This window comes from Ambystoma mexicanum, chromosome 1q (assembly GCF_040938575.1).
Source record: "Ambystoma mexicanum isolate Mex_15411 chromosome 1q, UKY_AmexF1_1, whole genome shotgun sequence".
NCBI classification, from domain to species: domain Eukaryota; kingdom Metazoa; phylum Chordata; class Amphibia; order Caudata; family Ambystomatidae; genus Ambystoma; species Ambystoma mexicanum.
The window spans coordinates 1,538,737,246-1,538,743,985 of record NC_090922.1 but is presented as its reverse complement, the minus strand read 5'-3'; positions in this window follow the sequence as shown (position 1 = coordinate 1,538,743,985).

The following is a 6,740-nucleotide window of genomic DNA, read 5'->3' as shown; positions in this document are numbered from 1 at the left end:
GCATTGAGAGGGCACCCCATAGCTTTCCGGAAACCAATCTGAAATTTAGACAGGGTATCATCTGTAGAAAGAAATTCCTGTAGTTCCTTTAGAATCAGCTGAGAGAAGACCTTAGAGGAGGCATCAGTTAGTGCTATAGGTCTAAAGTTTTGGGGATCATTCAGTGGGCCCTTCTTGTAAATAGGCACTATTATAGCGCAGCACCATGAACTAGGAATTTGTTTGGTAACAAATATTGCATCAAATTTTGCTTTAACAATCCTTGCCCATAAATGTGGATCAATTTTTATTACGCAAGACAGAATCCCATCCGGCCCAGAAGCTTTAGATTCCTCTAGTTTTGCTATTGCATCTATAATGTCATCTATAGACCATGGACAGTGCTCCAAGATAAACTCTGAGTACTCCACAGTTGATTCAATATCAAATACTTTGGGTAATTCGAATTTTTTTAGTAATATTTTGGACCCAAGTAGAAGCCAAAATAGATGGCTCGTTAAAGATATCAGGAGCATTCAGGATTCTGATGAGAGTCCATATATTCCTAGTACCGTGAGCCAAGATGTTGTGCACCATGCGTTGGCTGTCTTTGATGGCATTAGCATATCTTAGTTGTTTAATCTGATTCCTATGTGATAAAATAATACGCTTCTTTTCAGTGCAGTATGCTTCAAGACCTAGATTCGTTCTGGTTAGTTTCCTCACGTTACAGTTTTTTATGATTTTCAGGTTATGAATTCTTAGGTCGAATGCATGTTTGTGCTCCTTTGCAGTAGGAATAGGCTTCTTATCCTGAGCAATTTCTAGCATATTTTCCCGAATGTTGCTGTTTAACTTTGCTTCAATTCCTGTGTTCGCATACAAAGGATTCCGACTGATTAATATAAAATGCGGATCTTCCTTGATCTATGAAAGTCTCGTCAAAACAGGTCCACCCCTGTTCCTCCAAAACTATCAAGGACCACATCGACTCCCTGGCTCCTGCCTGGCTGACTTCTGCAATCACTCCTTCGCCTCTGGAGTCTTCCCATCCCCTCCTCAAGCACTCCCTTGTGCACCCCCTTCTTAAGAAACCCTCTTCCGACCCCTCCTGCCCAGCTAACTATCGGCCAATCTCTATCACTCCCTTCCTGGGCAAGCTCCTTGAGAAACTGGCCATCTCCCAGCTTAATCTCCATGCTGAATCTGTTGGTAGTCTTCATGACCATCAGTCTGGTTTCAGAGCTGCTAGAAGCACGGAAGCTGCTCTCCTGAACATCCGTGAGGACCTGCTCTCAAACCTTGACTCTAACACCCCTTGTGTTCTCATTTTGTTCGACCTCTCTTCTGCCTTTGACACTGTCAACCACACCATCCTGCTCAACCGTCTCCGTGATAACCTGGGTATCACTGGTCAGACTCTGGCGTGGCTGACCTCCTTCCTCTCCAATCGACCCTACCAGGTCCAATTGGGTTCCTTCCTCTGTGACATCTTTTTCTCTACCTGTGGTGTCCCCCAGGGATCTAACCTCTCCCCCTGGCTGTTCAACCAGTATCTGGCACTTCTTGCTCACCGCATCGCCGCTCTCTGTCCCAACTTTCAGTGCTACGCGGGCGATACCCAGCTCATTTTCAGGCTACCCTCGGCCTCCTCTTCCCCTTCCCTCATCTCTGACTGTCTTTCTGCTATCCAGGATTGGTGTGCCGCCAACGACCTCTGTCTCAACGCCAGTAAGACTGAGATTCTACTTATCAGCACACCCACTCCCTCCTTCCCTGCAGCTCTCTGGCCGCCTCCCTTGGCCCTCTTCCTGCTCCTACCTGCAAGGCAAAAAACCTCTGGGTCATCTTCGACTCCACACTCTCCTTCTCTCCTCATATATCTGACGTCTCTAAGAAGTCACACTACCAGCTGCACCTCCTCAGAGGTATTCTTCCCTTCCTCTCCTTTCCCCAGAAGCTCACTGTCTCCCGAGCCCTGGTTCTCTCAAAGCTGGACTACTGTAACAGCCTCTATCTTAATCTGCCTGCCTCCACTCTCCGCCCTCTGCAACTCATCCAGAACAGAACCGCGAGACTTGTCCTTGGCCTCAAGCCCAGGGACCGTATCTCTCCAGGACTGAAATCACTACACTGGCTCCCAGTGGCTGCGAGGATTAGGTTCAAAACCCTCTGCATTATCCACAAGGCCTTCTGGGGCCTTGGGCCAAAATACCTTCAACTCTCTCTTCCTAAATATCTTCCTTCTCGAGCTCTTCGCTCATCCACCTCCAACTACCTCAGGGTCAGCCGCTTCTCCAAGCAACGAGCTGGGGGTAGATCTCTCTCCGCAGCAGGGGCCTTCCTCTGGAACAGCCTTCCTGCCTACCTGAAACTTGAGGAGAACCATCTCCGGTTCCGGAAGCACCTCAAAACCTTCCTCTTTGCCTCTGCTTTCTCTCCCTCTCTCCCCTGCTAAAATCACTGAACCTTCACTGAATCTGCAACTGGGCCACTCATCGATCTCGGTCCTTGGCCCAGCCACTCTTCCATGCACTGCCTACCTGCACTAGGGGACTGTCTCTGTATCCTACAGCCCCTTTAACCCGGCACTTACCTTGCACTTGCCACCAGCTGGCCCTATTATTTATCTTGTAGTCTACTAACCATGTACTGCACTTTCCTTGCACTTGCCACCAGCTGGCCCTGTTATTTATCTTGTACTCTACTAACCATGTACTGCACTTTCCCCTCTCCCCTTCCCCTTGCACTTTTCCCAGTCCCCTCTACCCTTGTACTTGCGCAATCTGAATGACATCTGGCCTAGTAGGATCGTTGTCCATCTCCCCTTGTTCCCCTCCCCCCTGCCTCGTCGCACCTTGAAACACTTGTGTATAGGCGCGTTACAAATGCCATACCATACCATATCATATCATATCTTATTGATCAGTCTCTTACAGATATGCTTATTCCATTCTATTGACAAACCCGGCCTGTCTATCTCCATCAGTCCAAGCCTTAGCTCAGTTTCAAGGCACCAATTGGTAATGTTTATACTAATGGCGATGGCTGAGTGATCCCCATACCAATAGTTCAAAATGTGCTCGAAACTTTACATAGACACTTAAAAAAAATATTTTACATATTTGTTTTATTATTGGCCATCTTTTTGGCCAATAATATTTTCTGACCGAACCATTCCTTTAAGGGCATGGCTACCTCCAAAGTCGTAATGAGGCCCTTAGTAGTGAATATCTCTGCATATCATTTAAGTAGATTTGAACAAGCGACTCTCCAAAAAGGGATATCTATTGTCCCTCATGGCCAATGCACGGACCCCAGGCGATGCTGCCGCTGTTCTTGATTAAGTTAAAGGGTTTTTGGGTGTTCACCTCTCTGTTTGGGGGGGAGGGGTGGGGTTGTGCTGGGAGGGTTATTTAGTTAAAGAAATGCTTGACACGCGACTGGGAATCCAATACTTCAATGCATCCAGATTGTCACTACCAGATCGGGACCCCTGTGCGTCAGGTCTGGACCCTGCGGTTTACTTACAAGTTCAGGCAATCGCCTGTTATTGCTGACTTGTTACCCTAATGGCTGAGGATACCAGTGTATACATGAGCTGGAACATCAGGGGGCTAAGTTATCACGCCAAGATGCGTAAACTACAACTATATGTTGAACGACACAAAGCTAAACTTCTTTTCCTGCAAGAAATGCACGCTCTCTCCAGTGGCTGTGAGAGGTTTGCCAGATCATGGGGCTATTACACAAACTATTCCACTCAGAACTCATTGAGAGTTTGGCGGTACAGGCACGGCTGCTGCCAAACCCGTGATTTTACCGGCACCCGCAAATGGGCAATAACTGGGTCATGCCGAGTTCGGCGGACCCGGTAATTGCCCATTTGTGGGTGCCGGTAATACGGAGCTCCCCATCCCCATAGCGCTGAATGGGAATGCGGAGCATGGATGCACCAGCACCGTTCATAACAGTGCTGCTGCATCCACGAGTTGTGCTTGCGGGTGCCGTACTGCCCGCCAGGTCAGACCTGTCAGGCAAAGTGAGACCCGCAAGCTCAACTTGTACTGTGGCGGTACAGTGACAATGGTGCCGGTAAGCTTACCAGCACCGTTGTCACTGTACCGCCATAGTTGTAATGAGGCCCATGATCTTAATACATAAAAGTCTCAAATTTCAGCACAAAATGACTCATGCAGATCCCCTGGGATGCTATGTCCTGTTACTAGGGACCCTGCTGGGCAGAGCGGTTGTACTCCTTAATATATATGGCCTTAACATCGACGATCCCGATTTCTACACACTTGTATCATCTTTGCTTTCTGGATTTCCACTCTGGTGGTGGGGAATTTAATACGATCTTAGACGTGGATCTCGATAGATCGGCTCCAGATCCCGCCAGCTATCAAAGGCAGCTAGAGCCATCAAAGAAGTGCAAACCCAGCTGATCCTGTATAATGCTTGGAGAATACTCTACCCTGATTCTCGAACGTACTCCTTGTACTCCTCTGTGCACAACTCACACTCACGCATTGACAGATGGCTAAGTTCAGATATACTAGTTGGAACCATTACACAAATAACTATCCTTCCCAGAACACTCTCTGACCACTCCCTGGTGACAATTTCCTTGAGGAGGGGTGCAGATAATGCAGGGGCTTGCTCATGGAGGCTGAAACCACTAGCTATTGGATATTCCTTTTGAGACTGAACTGGGGACCACTATAGACAACATTTTCATGCTAAACACTGGCTCTGTCAACTCACAAGCCACCCTTTGGGAGGCATTCAAAGTTTACATCAGGGGGATTACACTTTCCAAAGAGGCGGGAATACTTCGGGTGATCTGGAGGAACATTGTAGAAAGCGAGTCCTGACTCGCCCTCCTCAAGGCCCAGTATACCGCCTCTCAGTCGCCAGTCACCCTTTCTGATAAAGGCACGGAGCTCGACGTGTTCCACACTCACGCTGAATGGGAACGGACGTTTCTGGATGACCCCAATCTGCTCGAAGGTACGGGGAGGGTGAGCGTCCGGGTGGCGTCCTGGCTAGACTGATCCGACCAGAAACCGGTTCCCCCCATATTCCAGCTATCGAGAGAGCCGATGTCACCCTCGCCCTGTCATCACATGACATTAATGCAGAATTTTGTTCTTTTTACGAAGCACTCTATTCTAATGCTGACAATGTTCCGGAGGTCGAGATCAAGAAATGTCTAGATGGCCTCCCGCTTTCTATCCTTTCCCCTGGGGCCAGAGATACCCTAGATACCCCGATTACAACTGAGGAGCTATCCAAGGCTATAGAAGGGCTCTCTGTGGAGTTCTAAAAGCGATATAAGACCCACCTAGTTCCACAACTGGCAGCCCTATGCGAAGAGTCATGTGAGACGGGCACTCCCCCCTCTCTTTGTGAGGCAATAATCACGGTACTGCTCAAACCAGGCAAGCCTCCCATTCAGTGTGGTTCATACCGGCCTCCTTGCCTTATCAATTGTGACGTCAAGATGTACGCCAACATATTAGCCCTGAGACTTGCCACTTATCTGTCGTTTATTATTCACTCGGAACAGTTGGGATCTATACCAGGGCGTTCAACTTCCCTTAATCTGTGCCGCTTATTCAATATCCTTGCCCGGGTCAACCCAGATGCACAGGCAGCCGCAGCCACTCTTGATATGCAGAAAACATTTGATTCTGTCTCCTGGAGTTACCTCTGGCAGGTCCTAGAGAAGTGCAACTCTGGTCCTCATTTCCGGACCTGGGTTAAACTCTTATACTCCTCTCCCGTTGCCAGGGTTCGCACCGAAGACCGATGCTCGACCCAATTCCTGATAGCAAGAGGTACGAGGCAAGGATTCCCCTTGCTGCAATTAATATTTGCCATAGCCATAGAGCCTCTGGCTGACAGGATACGTCAACAACATGCACATAGAGTCCTGAGACTGTCTGGTGCTCCCGAGATTATCTCCCTATATGCAGACGATTCCGTCCTCTTCATCCACTCCCCTGACCAAAACCTGGCACCAATACTGGAGGATGTTATCCTCTTTGATGAAATGTCCGGACTCAAGGTGAGCTGCTCTCAATCTATATTATTTCCACTAACCAAGGTCACCACCCCTACCTTAGACTCCCTGGGATTCACATGGTCACAATCCAAGATCACCTATTTAGGAGTGGTGGGCGCACGTCAGCAGAACTCCCTGTACGAAGCCAATTTCGGGATTAAGTGGTGATGGTTGACTGATTGAAGGAGAAGGAGGAGGAACTGGCATCGCAGAGGGATGGCGGAGGCCACTAGAAGGTAAGTAAGGGGGTGGGTGGGAGCAGGTAGTCCGAAATCGCTCATGGCCATGGGAGAGAAAACCAAAAGGTATTTTCTCCCTCTGTCATTCCGTAATCATATATTTTATTGGTAATCCTTTATCAGTCCCCCAAAGAATGCTATACATCACACACCATACTTGCCAACCCTACCGATTTAGGCGGTAGGATACCGCTTTTTAAGCAGTCCTACCGCCTACTGACTTTCGTGGCCGCACTACGGATTCTCAGGCCTGTGCCTGAGGCCCCAGAGCACTGGGGGCGTGACTCCAGCTCTGCCCTGCGCACCGAGTGTCTGCCTCAGCCTGCCAGAGTCAGCGTGAAGTGCTGTGAACCTTTGGGCAGTGGTACTGATGCCTCAGCTAAGTTGAGTCTCCAATCAGGTAAGTACACTTTTAAACTTGTTCTTGTGTGTCAGCGCCCTGCTGCACATAG